The sequence below is a fragment of the Octopus sinensis genome, linkage group LG24 (assembly GCF_006345805.1).
Source record: "Octopus sinensis linkage group LG24, ASM634580v1, whole genome shotgun sequence".
NCBI classification, from domain to species: domain Eukaryota; kingdom Metazoa; phylum Mollusca; class Cephalopoda; order Octopoda; family Octopodidae; genus Octopus; species Octopus sinensis.
In genome coordinates, this window is record NC_043020.1 from 30,375,769 (window position 1) to 30,391,445 (window position 15,677).

Below are 15,677 nucleotides of genomic sequence, written 5' to 3' on the forward strand. Positions count from 1 at the left end.
AAAGAATTCTTCAAGGATATTCATAATTATTTATGATCTATTTTTCTGTTGTTTGTTGTTAGTATTGTTGTTGTTTAGCCCCAGGTCAGGCTTGATCAAGCAAGTTTATGATCCAGTGTTCTTCTAACCATGAACCTTTTGTCATTTTATTCAGACACAATATATCTAGGACGACATTATCAAATGTGTCTGTCCTTCCTCATTTAAGATAGTATGGTGGGATTTAAGGGGATATTTGGCTGCTATTTGGTTTCAAATTTTGGCACAAGACCACGACTAAGTTCAGGAGATGGGGTCAGTTGATTACACTGACCCCAGTACTCAACTGGTACTTATTGTATCAACCCCAAAAGGATAAAAAGTGAACCATGACAGAATTTGAATTCAGAACATAAAAATATGCACAGGTGCGGCTGTGTGGTAATTAGCTTGCTTACCAACCACATGGTTCCAGGTTCAGTCCTATTGTGTAGCACCTTGGGCAAGTGTCTTCTACTATAGCCTCGGACTGACCAAAGCCTTGTGAGTGGATTTGGTAGAAGGAAACTGAAAGAAGCCTGTCGTATGTATGTATGAATGTAAGTATGTATGTTGGTGTGTCTGTGTTTGTCCCCCTAAAATCACTTGACAACTGATGCTGGTCTGTTTATGCCCCTGTAACTTAGTGGTTTGGCAAAAGAGACTGATAGAATAAGTACTAGGCTTACAAAGAATAAGTCCTTGGGTCGATTTTCTCAACTAAAGGTAGTGCTCCAGCATGGCTGCAGTCAAATGACTGAAACAAGTAAAAGAATAAAAGAATAAAAGAATGGATCTAGTAGTATGTGTCTCTTGGATAACATTATATAATATGGCTTTCCTTTTTTTTATTATAAAGAATTGGATGAGATGAAGGTTGAGCCACCACTTCTCTGTGTAGTCAGGTCACGGTTCTGGTGCTACAGACATGTGATGAGGATGTTCCAGAAAAGAATTGCAAGACAGATTCTTCAAGCGAAGCTAACTGGCAAAAGACCCAGGCATAGAACTAAGAATGAGATGCTTGGATGACGTCCATAGTCTCAGCTGGTCAAGCTTGGCAATCTCACCTGAAATTCTAATGATGGTTGCTTCTGATTGGAGCCCACAAAACTGCCAGGAGAAGTGGACAGAGAAGACGGATGGACAGATTAAGATCTGATGGCAAATCAGAGACAAATGACCGGAACCAAGAGACAGGTAAGACTGTGGCAAAAATGGTTAATTCCTGAACATTTCAGAAAATGAATTCAGCAAAATGAATTTATAAATCCAATCAATTATAATTAGACAAAATTCCATAATTAAAATAAAAAATAATTTATATATTTATTTTTTGAAATAAATGAACATAAATAAATGTACAAAATATAATAAAAAAACGATTTTATATTTTTTTCTTTTTGTCGAAAATTTTTTTGAGAAAAGATTTTAAATGAAATTAAATTCGATATAATTAGCATTTATCTTCTAGACAAAGAGGAAGATGAGGGCAGAAATAGTAGTAGTAGTAGTAATGGAGGGGGGGTGGTGCTGATAGTAGTAGTAATAGTAGTAGTTGTGGCGGTAGCAGCAGCAGTAGCAGTTAAAAGCAAGGTAGACTTCCTGAAAGTGATTCAGTATATCATATATATATATATATACACAGCATTTTCTTTTGCACTAATTATTTAATTTTAGCTAATGAGTTTTGCGAATATCATATATGGATCCAAGAAAAATAAAATAGACAAAAAATAAAAAAAAAGAACACAAAAAAACAAAGCAACAACAACAAATATAGATATAGACAGACAAGAAATATGAATTCCTGGCCAAAGCAGAAGACAGAGAATTCTTCTTTACTCAGCAATCTCATCTGTGAAGCTTCAAGATTTAATTAACAATTTCAGTTTTAATTGAATTTCAACACACAAAAAAAAAAATACAGAAGAAAAAAGGTAAAATAATGTAAATAAAAAAGTGTAAAAAAAAATCTATAAATAAAAACGTAAAATTTCCTTCATCTAATTATACTTTTCCACAACTAATTTGTGATATTTATAAAAATTAATTCATTTGGATCAACTCGTAGTCTGGCAGAAAATATCCAGGGAAACCAGTCACACCTTGTTTTCTGATTGTTCAAAGTCATTCATACACCTTTTCACATTTCTTTGATTCTGTTGTACACTAACCACACACACACACACACACACACACACAATGCTCTTCACATACAGTGTAGTCAGAGATACCTTCATAGCATTAAGGACACCCTGGCAAATCCAATTCACTAGTCTGAGCCCTATATTGTATATAAAGGGCTATATTCATTTATTGACAGCAAGCCATGACATACACAGATCATAACCAAAAGCTCCTAGACATATCAGGTCCCTGGCAGATCAATGCACTGGCCCTAGATCATAATTGGGTCCCTAGACACATCAGGTCCCTGGCAATACAATGCACTGGGCCCTATATTATTCATTTATCAAATAGCAAACCAAACCCTTTATAGATCATAACCAAACCCCTAGACACATGAAGTTCCTAGCAAATCAATGCCCTGGGTCCTTTATTCATTGACAGCAAGTCACAGCATATATAGATCATATCTGGGCCCCTAGACACATTAGGTGCTGAGGTCCCTGGCAAATCAATGCATTGGGCCTTATAGAATTTAGTGACAGCAAGCCACAGTACACATAGATCAAAATTGGGCCCCCTTTAGCTGTGGGGTCCCTGGGTAATTGCCCAGCGTTTCCATGTCTTATGTGGGTACTGATTGTGACCCGCATCTTCGTTTCAAGCATAACCCTTTTCTTATTGCAGATGTAAGGTTTCATAGCATTTCTGCCACAGAGCCTCAGGTGAATGTCTTCATGAGAATCTGAAACTTTTTCAACCAGGCACAAGCATGGCTGTGTGGTTAAGAAGCTCTCTTTGCAACCACGGTATTTTAGATTTGCTCTCACAGTGTAGCACCTTGGGTAAGCGTCTTCTACTATAGCGTTGGGCTGACCAAAGCCTTGTGAGTGGATTTGGTAGAGGGAAACTGAAAGATGCTCATTGTGCATACCCGACAGAGTGTAAGTGCCCTGAGAGAAAAGTTGGACATAAGGAACATCAAATGTAGAGTGCAAGAGAGACGACTGTGCTGGTATGGTCATGAGTTACGTGTGGATGAGGACAGCTGTGTGAGGAAGTGCCACACCATAACTGTAGAAGGAACCTGTGGGAGAGGTAGAACCAGGAAGACATGAGATGAGGTGGTGAAGCATGACTTTGAACATTGGGCCTCACAGAGGCAATGATAGGAGACTGAGACCTTTGGAGATATGCTGTGATTGAGAAGAACTGGCAACTAAAGTGAGATCGAAGCCATGACTGATACCAGTGTTGCATGTCTGGCCCTTTGAAGAGTACCCTTGATGCACTGGGTGATATGATGTGCTTGAGAAGACCTGTTGAGTCAAGTAAAACCAAAATTGCACCTGTGGCCAGTGCCCTCTGATTGGCTCCCATTCCAGTGGCATGTAAAATGCATCATCTGAACATGGTTGATGCCAGTGCCCCCTGACTGGCTCCCATGCCAGCGGCATGTAACAAGCACCCACTACACTCTTGGAGTGGTTGGCATTAGGAAGGGCATCCAGCTGCAGAAACATTGCCAGATCAGATTGGAAGCTGGTGTAGCCGCTGGTTTTCCAGACCTCAGTCAAACTGTCCAACCCATGCTAGCATGGAAAACTGACATTAAACGATGATGATGATGATGATTATATATATATATGTATGTATGTGTGTGTTACTGTGTCCTTGCCTACACCTCATGTGATAGTCGTAAACGAAAGTCACCATCATGTCTTTCATTTCTAATGTTCTGTGGATTGGTCATGGTGGGTGGAGACTATTACGCTGCTTGGAAAGAAATGGGTGAGTGTTGGTGACAGGAAGGGCATCCGGCTGTAGAAAATCCATCTCAATGAACCCCATCTGACCCCTGGAAGAAGTGGATGTTGAAAAGATGACGAGGATGATGATGTCTGTACACACACACACACACACACACAAAAGTATACATACACATTCTCTCCCTCCCTCTCACACACACACACACACACATGAAAGAGATAGCTTAATAAATCCCTTCCCCTCCCCTATTCCCTTCCGCTGCCTCTCAGCAGTTTCCATCCTAACGAACCCACTGGTGTTAACTACTTCTAAACGGACTCGCAATGAAAATTCTAGGGATTAAAATTATTGGTTTAACAATTTTATTCATTTATTTAATTATATTAAACATCATAAGGTAGCCGGGGGGAAGGTAGGGGTATAAAGAAAATAAAAAAAACATTTCTAAATTTACAACAAAACTAACACAAAAATCAATCCTTGATATAGAATTTTGATCACAAATGATAAACCTAATTCCCTCATTGAAATATGTTCTTCATAATTAGATTTTTCAATTATTCATTGGTTATTTCTCATTGTGATTGCAATATCTCATTGGAACCAGCCAAATCTAACGAGCTTCCTATTCTCTTATTATATCTATTTTTGTTGTTGTGGTTGTTGTTATTGAGGCTTCTGACTTTTCCTTATAATTTCAAAAATATGTTATTATATCATTTTTAGACTTTTGTGTTATTAATTATCGGCAAATATTTTCTGATATTCTTGAAAGTTTACCAATTTTTATTTTTTTTCACAGATTCCCTTCCAATAAAGAAATAGTTTATCTTTCTCAAAATATTTGCAAAATCAATCTATATGGAAATAAAATGCTTAAAATGTTAGACAACGAGTGAGAAGGGGCAATATATATATATATATATACACACACACACAAGTACAAACACATGCATGCACACACACACACACACACACAAGTACACATACATACACACACACACAGAGTAAGGATCAAGTTGATTGGAACTGCGCAATAAATTTGGTTCTACTATCAGAACAGAATCACATCATCGGTAATCAGCTGTTATTCTTAAAAATGCTTTTAAATAATAACTTTAGTTTAGCAGATTAATGCCATGTGTGTATATAAATATATATTATATACCATGTATTTATATATATAAATATCTATTATATATAATATATAAATATATATTTATATACAGACACGCACACACAAAAATGTGTGCATATATATATGTGTGTGTGTGTGTATATATATATATATATATATACAGACGTGTGTGTGTGTGTATATATATATATATATACAGACATGTGTGTGTATGTGTGTGTGTGTTGCAAAAGAAAAGGAAAAGCAGATATTAGATAACAAAGAATTATAGTGTATCAAGATTTCCAAGATAGCGGCAGCAGAATGGTAAAATGATATTAATGGCATTAGAGAAAGAAAGAAAAAAAAAGACTCAACATTAAAAAAAAAAAAGACAGGTATAAAAACAAACATAGAAACAGTGAAAAAAAATGTTAAAAGTATATTTTAAAATATCAGGAAATGGTTTTGATTAATGACAGAAGAAATTGTAATGGAGAAGAGAGTGGAGTACATAATTTTAGATTTCATTTTAACCCCTTCCTGCTCACACACACACACACACGTATACACACACACACACACACACATGTATATGCATATTATGAAAGACATTGCGCATGTGTTTGTTTCTTTTACGTTTGAGAATAACCAGGAATTTGTTGGGAAATCTAATCTTTTACCTTTTGGTTGTTTCAGTCATTGGATTGCAGCCTTAGAAGGTTTTAGTCAAACAAATTGACCCCAATATTTATTTATTTTGTAAGTCTAGAAATTACTTTATCAGTCTCTTTTGCTGAACTGCTAAGTTACAGGAATGTAAACAAACCAAAACCAGCTGTCAAGCATTGGTGGTGCGGACAAACACAATACAAAGACAAACCTACATACGTATCTATAGCAGGTAAAAGTATATCAGAATAAAAGCATAAACAGGTGAACAGCTGGTATCAGGTCCGATTACAACGTTTATATATTGAAACACTGAGATAAAATGAGGGCAGAATTGAGTGTTACAGGAGTTTGAATCACAGGAAGTTGATACAGGATCAACTGAAGAATGTTCATAATGGTTAAGGTATCTGCTGGTATTCTCTCAGAATAGTTATATGCTCAGTCAAAATTACTGGTATTACTGGTCCAAGGTTGGTCATTGTAGGTAGAATCATAGCTTCACCTAATACCAATAATTTTGACTTACTGCATAATTGTTCCAGGAGCATAGCAGCATATGACCATTATGCACATTCTTCAGTTGATCTTCTGTGAATTCCTTGGTGATCTCCTCAAAGATTCAATTCTAACCTCTGCTTGTGCCAATGTTTAAGAAGATAAATATTCTGATCTGATTCCAGTTGTTTTGCCTGCTCATGTTTTCAGAGTCATTTCACTCAATGACACTGAGCACTCAGCTGGAATTTGTTTAGAAGCACAAACTATGATTCTCTGTAGCAGCTGCTGACCATTTTTTACCATCTCTAGGGGCATTTTTGCCTGGTTTCCTGAAGCTGTTTCCACAGCCATTCTCCTGCATTTGAGATTCTCTTAATTTATAACAATATGACAACTCACTCGACACTTCAATATTTGTTCCTATATATCCATTGGAAGAATTTGAAGCCAATGAGGAAATACATTCTGGTAATATGGGATGAAACATGGTCGTATCTTTATGATCTGGAAATGAAGGTTCAATCCAAAGAATAGCATCACCTATAACCAGTCTCATGATACAAAATTGTTTATTCCATGATAAAGAAAAGAACCAAATCCTCAGAGTTCTTTATTGATTGTCCAAGGGGAAAAAATGTAAAGCTGACCTCAGTGAGATTTGAACTCAGAAAGCAGAGAAACAAAACCAACACCTCAAGGCCTACTATTCAGTGCTCTAATGACTCAACTAATTCGCAGTATATAAGATTTAGCTATTAATTGTCAGTAAATAATTTACAGTGAATTAAGTGAGGAAGCAAAGTAAATTAAATAAATCATTAAATAAAAAATAAATAAATAAACTACTTTTATTTTCATTATTAAAAACAGATTATTTTAAAAAAATATTTGAAGAAAAAGAATTAAAATTAAAGAATAATTAAAAATAATTAAATAGAAATCAAAATAAGGAGAAAAATAAATCACTGTTAAATTGTGTTTGAAATAAAAAGAAAAGCACCCCAAAACTTAATGTATTCAGAAATAAATTTTAATTAAAAATTTAATTAAAAGTATTACAAAATATACTTCTTATGCAATTAACGAACATTGGTTTAGCTGAAACAACATCATATCTTATGAGAAAATTTCCAAAAAAAACAAAACTAAATAAAAACAACCGAATATATTCATAAAACATTCTTAAAAATTATTAAATGGCAAAAATTGATGGAGTATTGGATGAAATGTCTTGGCATATTTGGTTCTAAACCGTTATGTTGAGGAACTTAAATTCGATGCTTATGAACAGAATTAATCTCAAGAATATGAATTATAAATTAGAAGTGTGTAATTTGATGATAGAAGTAGAACAGCAGCCTTTAATGAGTGGTTAAGTGACTACGACATTGTCTGTGATCCTCCTGTGATATGTGGAGAGAGAGAGAGTTGTTAGATTCACAGGAGACACAGGAGACACTTGATGCATTTTGGTGCAATCAGTAAATACAATCACTTAGAATACAACAGATATAAGGTTCACAACCCATGGGAAGATGTTTTCTCTCTTTCTCTCCTAGATCAGTGAATGGTAATGCCTTGTATACACATTCACACACACACACACACACACGCATACATTTCATTCATTCAATCATCATCATCATTTAATGTCTGTTGTCCATGCCGACATGGGTTGGACAGTTTGACCAGGGTTGGCAAGCTGGAAGGCTGCACCAGGCTCCAGTCTGTCTTGGCATGGTTTTCTATGGCTGGATGACCTTCCTCATGCCAACCACTCTGAGAATGTAATGGGTGCTTTTACGTAGCACCGGCACGGGTGCCATTTGCGTGACACTGGTATCTGTCATGATTGTGATTTTGCTCAGCTTCATGGGTCTTCTTCTCAAGCATGACATAATGCCAAAGGTCATGGCCATTGCCTCTGTGAGGCCCAACATTCAATATCTATATGAACCATTTCTTTTTATTCATGGAAATTATTTTGCTTTACCTGTGTACTGTGTGTGTGTGCGTGTAAGACTGTATATGTGCAAGGGTATGAGTGTACATATGTCAGTGTATGGGCATCTGTGTGTGTGTGTGTGTATACATCCATGTGTGAAGGGGTGTATGTGCATGTGAAAACGTGCATATGTATGCACACACCACTGCCTGCCTCTAGACATAACTGTCGACATGCACGTGTATACGAATGTATGGGTATGCATCTCTATGCAGACATATATGTGTGTATGTACATATGTATATGTGTAGGCGTGTCTATGTGTGTATGCCTATATGAATATCCATGGAGATGTGTCTACGCATGGTTGTATGTGTGTGTGTGTAGGTGTGTGTGTAGGTGTGTGTGTAGGTGTAGGTGGGCCTAAGTGTATACTAGTGAATAACTCTGTTGTTGTAGTTATCATTATAGTAGTAGCAGCAGCAGTAGTAGTAGTAGCTATTGTTGTTGTTGTTGTTAAATATCGGAATTAAATAATAAAACATTATTACAAGTTGACATTTTCTGTCAAATATGTTTCTGACATTTTGAAAGGGAGGAAAAAACAGAATCAGCAAAAAAATAAACAAACGACTAATCCCCACCCACCCGCCAAAGAAGTATGTGTGTGTGTGCATATATATATATATATTATATATATATATATATATATATATATATATAAATAGATAGATAGATACACACACCACACATATATATAAATATATACGTACATATATGTAAACATTTATATATACATATATCTATGTGTGTGCTTGTGTGTCTTTGTGTCTGTTTTTGTCCCCCACCACTGCTTGATAACCTGTGCTGGTTTGTTTATGTTCCCTATAACTTAGTGGTGCAGCAAAAGTGACCGATAGAATCAGTACCAGGCTTTGAAAACAAAATGTCCTGGGGTTGAGTCATTCGACTAAAAGTTCTTCAAGGCAGTGCTCCAGCATGGCCGAAGTCTTATGACTGAAACAAGGAAAAGATGAAAGACAGGCATGAATGTGCATTGCTGTATGTCCACACATTTGTTTACGTTTGTGCTTTTCTGAAGATCTCACCCTAAAAACAGTCATTTCTCCTGTAAAGAATTTGTCCATTGTCACCTTTGGAACTGTGAAATACAGAACACTTGACGTGAAAACCAAGCTGAAATGGCTTACAATCACAAGGGGTTGACTGAATACACGGCTCATCAGAGTCACACACACACAGGAATGCATATATCTTCATCATCATTTTAATGCTTACGCTTCCCATGCTTGCATATAGGGCAGACAGAATATCATGGGGCATATTTTCCATGGCTGGATGCCCTTCCAGTCACCAACCTTCAACTGTTTCCAAGCAAACCAATGTTTCTACATGGCCAGACATGTTTCGAAGGAAGATTGGAAGTGAACAACAACATTTCTATGATGATGATGATGATGATGATGATGCTCAATTATAACCATCACATGATTTAAAGATACACGCACACACAATTTACATGTGTATGTGTGTGTGTCTACATACACACACACACACACATGCACACAACACACACATGCACATACACCAATATATGTGTCCATGTGCATGTGTGTTTGCACACATTGTGTCTGCATGCATGTGTGTGTGTGTGTGTGCATGTTTGCGTGCATGTGTGTATATATATTATATATATATATACATATTCTATTTGTGTACATGTATTTCTGCGACCTCCTCCCCACCAGATATTTGCCAACATCAACGACACACGTGAAGCAGCAGTCACGTATTTCTCATCAATTTTATTCAAAAGCATTTTCCAGTTGGTTTTTCCCCATTTTTTTCCCTTCCCAACCGATTTTCATCTTCTGTCATCTTAACTCTTGCACACAATACCCTGTATCAAGTGGGGACGGTGGGGGTGGGTGGGGGTGGGGATAATGATAACAACGATGATGGTGATTGAAGATGATGATGATGATGATGCTGGTGTATCCCTGCACTGGTGGTGACGGTGGTGGTGATGTTCAGCTCGAGGTTGACATTGATCAACAAGACATGTGATCAAAGGCATTTCAACCAGGGCCATCCACCCTCTTTCAAGATGATGATGACAACACCAATAACATGGACAATGTTGATGTGGCGTTGATCTTGTTGATGAAGATAGTGGTGATGGGGATTATAATGGCGATGATGATGACGATGATGATAATGATGCTGGTAACATATATATATCCATATATATATATATATATATATATATATATATATATATATATATATATCCATATATATATATATATATATATATCCATATATATATATATATATATATATATCCATATATATATATATATAATATATTCCATATATAATTATATTATATCCATAATATATATATATATATCCTATATATATATATATTTATCCATAATATATATACATATATATTATATATATATATATAAATTAATATATATATATATATATCCATATATATATAAATATCTATATATATATATATATCCATATATATATATATACACACACACTATATATAATACACATATATGTACACATATATATACACTATACATATATACACACATATATATATACACATACATATATATGTGTGTGTTATATATATATATATATATATATATATATATACATATATATATATATACATGATGATATATACATACATACATACATATACACACACACACATAAATATATATATAAATCAAAAGGATGTGTTATACTACTATCCCAGATATACACCAACAATCCAACATACCTCCATCATCAGCTGCCCCACGGATATCATTATAGTTTCGACACCTGGCCAGCACCATTCAATCTGGTGGTGTCAACAGCACAAAAATAAGTGTTGTTTGGGAACAAAGAAACCAAAGAAACCACAACTTTCAAACACATCCACCCAACGTACAACTGCATTGATAAATAAATTCAATAAGTAAATTACAACCACTCCTTCAATACGTAACACCAACAACTCTATTAAGTCATACAAAATTTATAATCCCTTCTGTCTTCCGTGGTGCAATATAAACGTAAAAGCTTAATAACCTCATTATTTCAATCAATCAATAAATAGGCAGGATTAAAGACTAACTTTAATGAAACTACAACAAAGACATACATAAGCCAGTAAGTTGTAGAAACCATGCCAAAACAGATTTTGGGACTTGATGCAGTTCTTGAATGGATCGGTTCCTGTCCAACCCATGTCAGCATGGAACATGGACGTAAAATGATGATATATATATATGTATGTATATATATATATATATATATATATATATATACATATATATATATTTCTTTACTACCCACAAGGGGCTAAACACAGAGGGGACAAACAAGGACAGACAAAGGGATAAAGTTGATTACATTGACCCTAGTGTGTAACTGGTCCTTAATTTATCGACCTCCAAAGGATGAAAGGCAAAGTCAACCTCGGCGGAATTTGAACTCAGAACATAACGACAGACGAAATACGGCCACACATTTCACCCAGCGTGCTAACCACTCTGCCAGCTCGCCGCCTTTATGAAAAGATATATATATATATATATGTGCATGTGGGTGTGTCTTTCCTTGTGTATCTATTTGTCCCCCACCAGTGCTTGACAACTGGTGTTGGTTTGTTTCCATCCTTGTAACTTAGCAGTTTTGGAAAAGATAGCAACAGAATAAGTATGAGGTTTAAAAACAAGTCCTAGGGTCGATTTGTTCAGGTAACCCCTTTAACGCAGTACCCCAGATAAAGATGAAAGACAAAAAAAAAACAAAATATGATGCAAAAGAAAAAGAAAACTTTCTTGAGAGAAAGTAACAAGTGTTGACTTAGAAGAAAAAAACCCCAAAAAACAAAGACAAAATCTTGAGATTTCCTTCATTTATGCAAATTCCGTTTTCAGGAAAAAGCATCAACAAAATTAGTTCAGGAATTGCAATCATGGAATTCAGCAGACACGGCTATGCACATATGTGCAAGCGTGCAGGCATGCATGCGTGCGTGCATGAAATGCGAGAGATGAAGAGGAGAGAATGCACTTGGAAATCTGAAAAGTCCTTCCGTCATTAAATCGCAATCTAATTTGTGAGATGGAATCAAAAATAAGTTTTCCAAAATTCCTGTTTCTTATGTTCGCTGCAGCATAATTAGAAGTCTCGTTATTGTTTTGTAGCAATAAAATCTGCTAATTAGCAGGGAAAGTAGTATTATGGTTAGCATAGAAATTAGGTGTACTAAATCAATACGGTGGTGGTGGTGGTGGGGTTGGTGGGAATTGTGATAACTGCGGAGGTGGTGGTAGTGGTGGTAATGGTGGGAGTGGTAATGGATGTGGCAGTGGTTGAGGTGGTGGTAGTGGTGGCTGTGATGGTGGGAGTAATAAAGAATGTGGTGATGGTGATGATGATGGTAGTGATGGTGGTGGTGGTGGTATAGATTTTGATGAAAGTGTTAGACTAGCAATGGTGGTGCTGGTGGTGGTAACGGTAAGGTATTGGTGCTGGCGATAGTAGTGGTTATTGTTGTTGTTGCTGTTAGCTTGAGGTCAATCCTCATCAAGCAGACCTATGATCAAAGACATTCCAGCCATGACCATACTGTCTTTTTCCTCTGTCCAAGAAACCCAAGACCACTTTATCCAAAGTGTCCTTTTCCTAACTTGAGTGGTTCAGGATTTAAAGGAAATTCAGCTACTATTTCCAGCATGTCGAGCAACCACATAGAGGCTCCCTCTTTGGCTAGAAATGGTATTGGTGGTGGTGGTGGTGGTGGTTGATGGCTAGTTGTGGTGTAGTAGTAGTATCAGTGGTGATGGTTGCAGTAGTGGCAGTGAGGATGGGTGTGGTGGGGTGGGCATGGTAGCCTTGGTTGTGGTGGTGGTGGTGGTGGTGGTGGTGGTGATGATAAAATCGTTGGTGGTGGTGATGGACTTAGCGGTGGTGGTGGGGTTGGTTTTGGTGATAGAATTGTTGTTGTTGTTGCTGCTGTTGGTGGTGGTGGTGGTGGTAGTGGTGAGGATGGAGTTCATAATGGTGGTGGTGGTGTACTGGCAATATGGCTGCAGAAGTAAGCAGCAGCAGCAGCAGTAGTAATATTAGTAGTTTGTAAATTGAAGGTGTTAGTAGCAGTAGCAGCAGCAATAGTAGTAGTAGTAGTAGTGATAGTAGTAGTAGTAGTAGTAGTAGTAGTAGTAGTGATAGTGATAGTGATAGTGGTGGTGGTGGTGGTGATTGCAGCAGTAGTAATATGAGTAGTTTGCTAATTGGTGATTATGGAACTGTTGTCATTGTCAGTGTTGTTGTTGTTGTAGTTCGTGGTGGAGGCAGTGGAGGTGGTGGTGGTGGAGGCAGTGGAGGTGGTGGTGGTGGAGGCAGTGGAGGTGGTGGTGGTGGAGGCAGTGGAGGTGGTGGTGGTGGAGGCAGTGGAGGTGGTGGTGGTGGAGGCAGTGGAGGTGGTGGTGGTGGAGGCAGTGGAGGTGGTGGTGGTGGAGGCAGTGGAGGTGGTGGTGGTGGAGGCAGTGGAGGTGGTGGTGGTGGAGGCAGTGGAGGTGGTGGTGGTGGAGGCAGTGGAGGTGGTGGTGGTGGAGGCAGTGGAGGTGGTGGTGTGGAGGCGGGAGGTGTGGTTGTGGAGCAGTGGAGGTGTGGTGGTGCTGTGGAGGTGGTGTGGTGGAGGCAGTGGGGATGTGGTGGTGGTGGAGGCAGTGGAGGTGGTGGTGGTGGAGGCAGTGGTGGTGGTGGTGGTGGAGGCAGTGGAGGTGGTGGTGGTGGAGGCAGTGGAGGTGGTGGTGTGGAGCAGTGGAGGTGGTGGTGGTTGAGGCAGTGGAGGTGTGGTGGTTGAGGCAGTGGAGGTGGTGTGGTGGAGGCGTGGAGGTGGTGGTGGTTTAGGCAGTGGAGTGTTGTTTGGTGGTAGGCAGTGGAGGTGTGTGGTGGTTGTCAGTGGAGGTGGGGTGAGGGCAGGAGGTGTGTGGTGGAGGCAGTGGAGGTGGTGGGGAGGCAGTGGAGGTGGTGGTGGTGGAGGCAATGTGGAGTGGTGTGTGGAGGCAAGATCTGGTGGTGGTAGGGTGTTGAGGCAGAGTGGAGTGGTGTGGTGGAGGCAGTGGCGGTGGTGGTGTTGAGGCAGGTGGAGGTGGTGGTGGGAGCAGTTGAGTGGGGTGGTGGTGGAGGCAGTGAGGTGGTGGTGGTGGCAGGGCAGTGGTGTGGTGGAGTCAGTGGAGGTTGGTTGTTTGTGAGGCAAGGGAGGTGGTGGTGGTGGAGGCGTGGAGGTGGTGGTGGTGGAGGCATTGGAGTGGTGGTGTGGGGCAGTGGAGGTTGTGGTACAGCTACAAACAGTAGCAGCAACATCAGCAGCAGCAGCATTAGTATGTTGTTAATCTCCATCTGTGAACCAAAAACCCATCAATGGCTGTCGCTGCCATTTCTTATTTTTACCCTTTTATTCTCGGCAACTTTCCCCATCGAATCCCTCCATTGTTAAAAAGTGCAAGCATGGCCGTGCGGTAAAAGAAGCTCGTTTGGCAACCACGTGGTCTTCGCGTTCATCATCCCACTGAGTGGTCCCCCTTGGCAGTGTCTTATCTACTAAAACCCCAGGCCATCCAAGCCTTGCCATCATGTGTGTGTTGTTGTGTGTGTGTGGTGTGTATTGTGTGTGTGTGTGCCGGCGCGCTGTGGTGTCCCCTACTGTTTGACCACTGTTGTTTGTTTGTTTACATCCCCAAAACTTAGCTGTTTGGCCAACGAGATTGATAAAGTTACCAAACTTAAAGACAAAAACAAAGACGTATTGGGGTCGGATGTGTTTTTGCCAAAAAATCCCTTTCAAGGCTCTGCCCCAGCATGGCCACACTCCATATAAAAATAAGCAACCCCATCATTAAAATCTCAAAGCTTCAAGATAACCTGATTCATTCAAAACCATTAAGAAGCTTTAGATTTGACAGAATAATCGAATTCTAAGGGTCAAGGAAAGGGATCGCAACATAAAACTATGAAGAAAGGCATTAATCTCTCTCTCTCTATATAAAGCTGAAGTTGTCTGTGTATGGCCAGTTTGGTAGCCTTCAACTAACACTATCTCCTCCGAGACCCTGCAGCACAAAGGTTGGCTCTTCCTTCTGTAGAAGAAAATAATTCAAATTGGACTATGTTAACACAAAAATTATTTACATCAAAAAGGTGCTTTTTTACTATGAAAATCCCTATTTTTTTACGATTCTTTAACTGCTGTGTCGCCATTTTTCAGTGTATTTCAACCAGAAAATGTTCACCTTAAAGAGAATAACAAGCTACATAATGCAAAATTTTTACTTTCAAAAATTCCAATTCTAAGGGTCGAACAAAACCCGAGCAACGCCGGGTGATACTGCTAGCTAGTTTAATATATTTTAAAAATGAAAGCAGAGATGTTCTAAGTAACTTTAGTATTAAAAGACTGTAAATACTCCTCAGAAA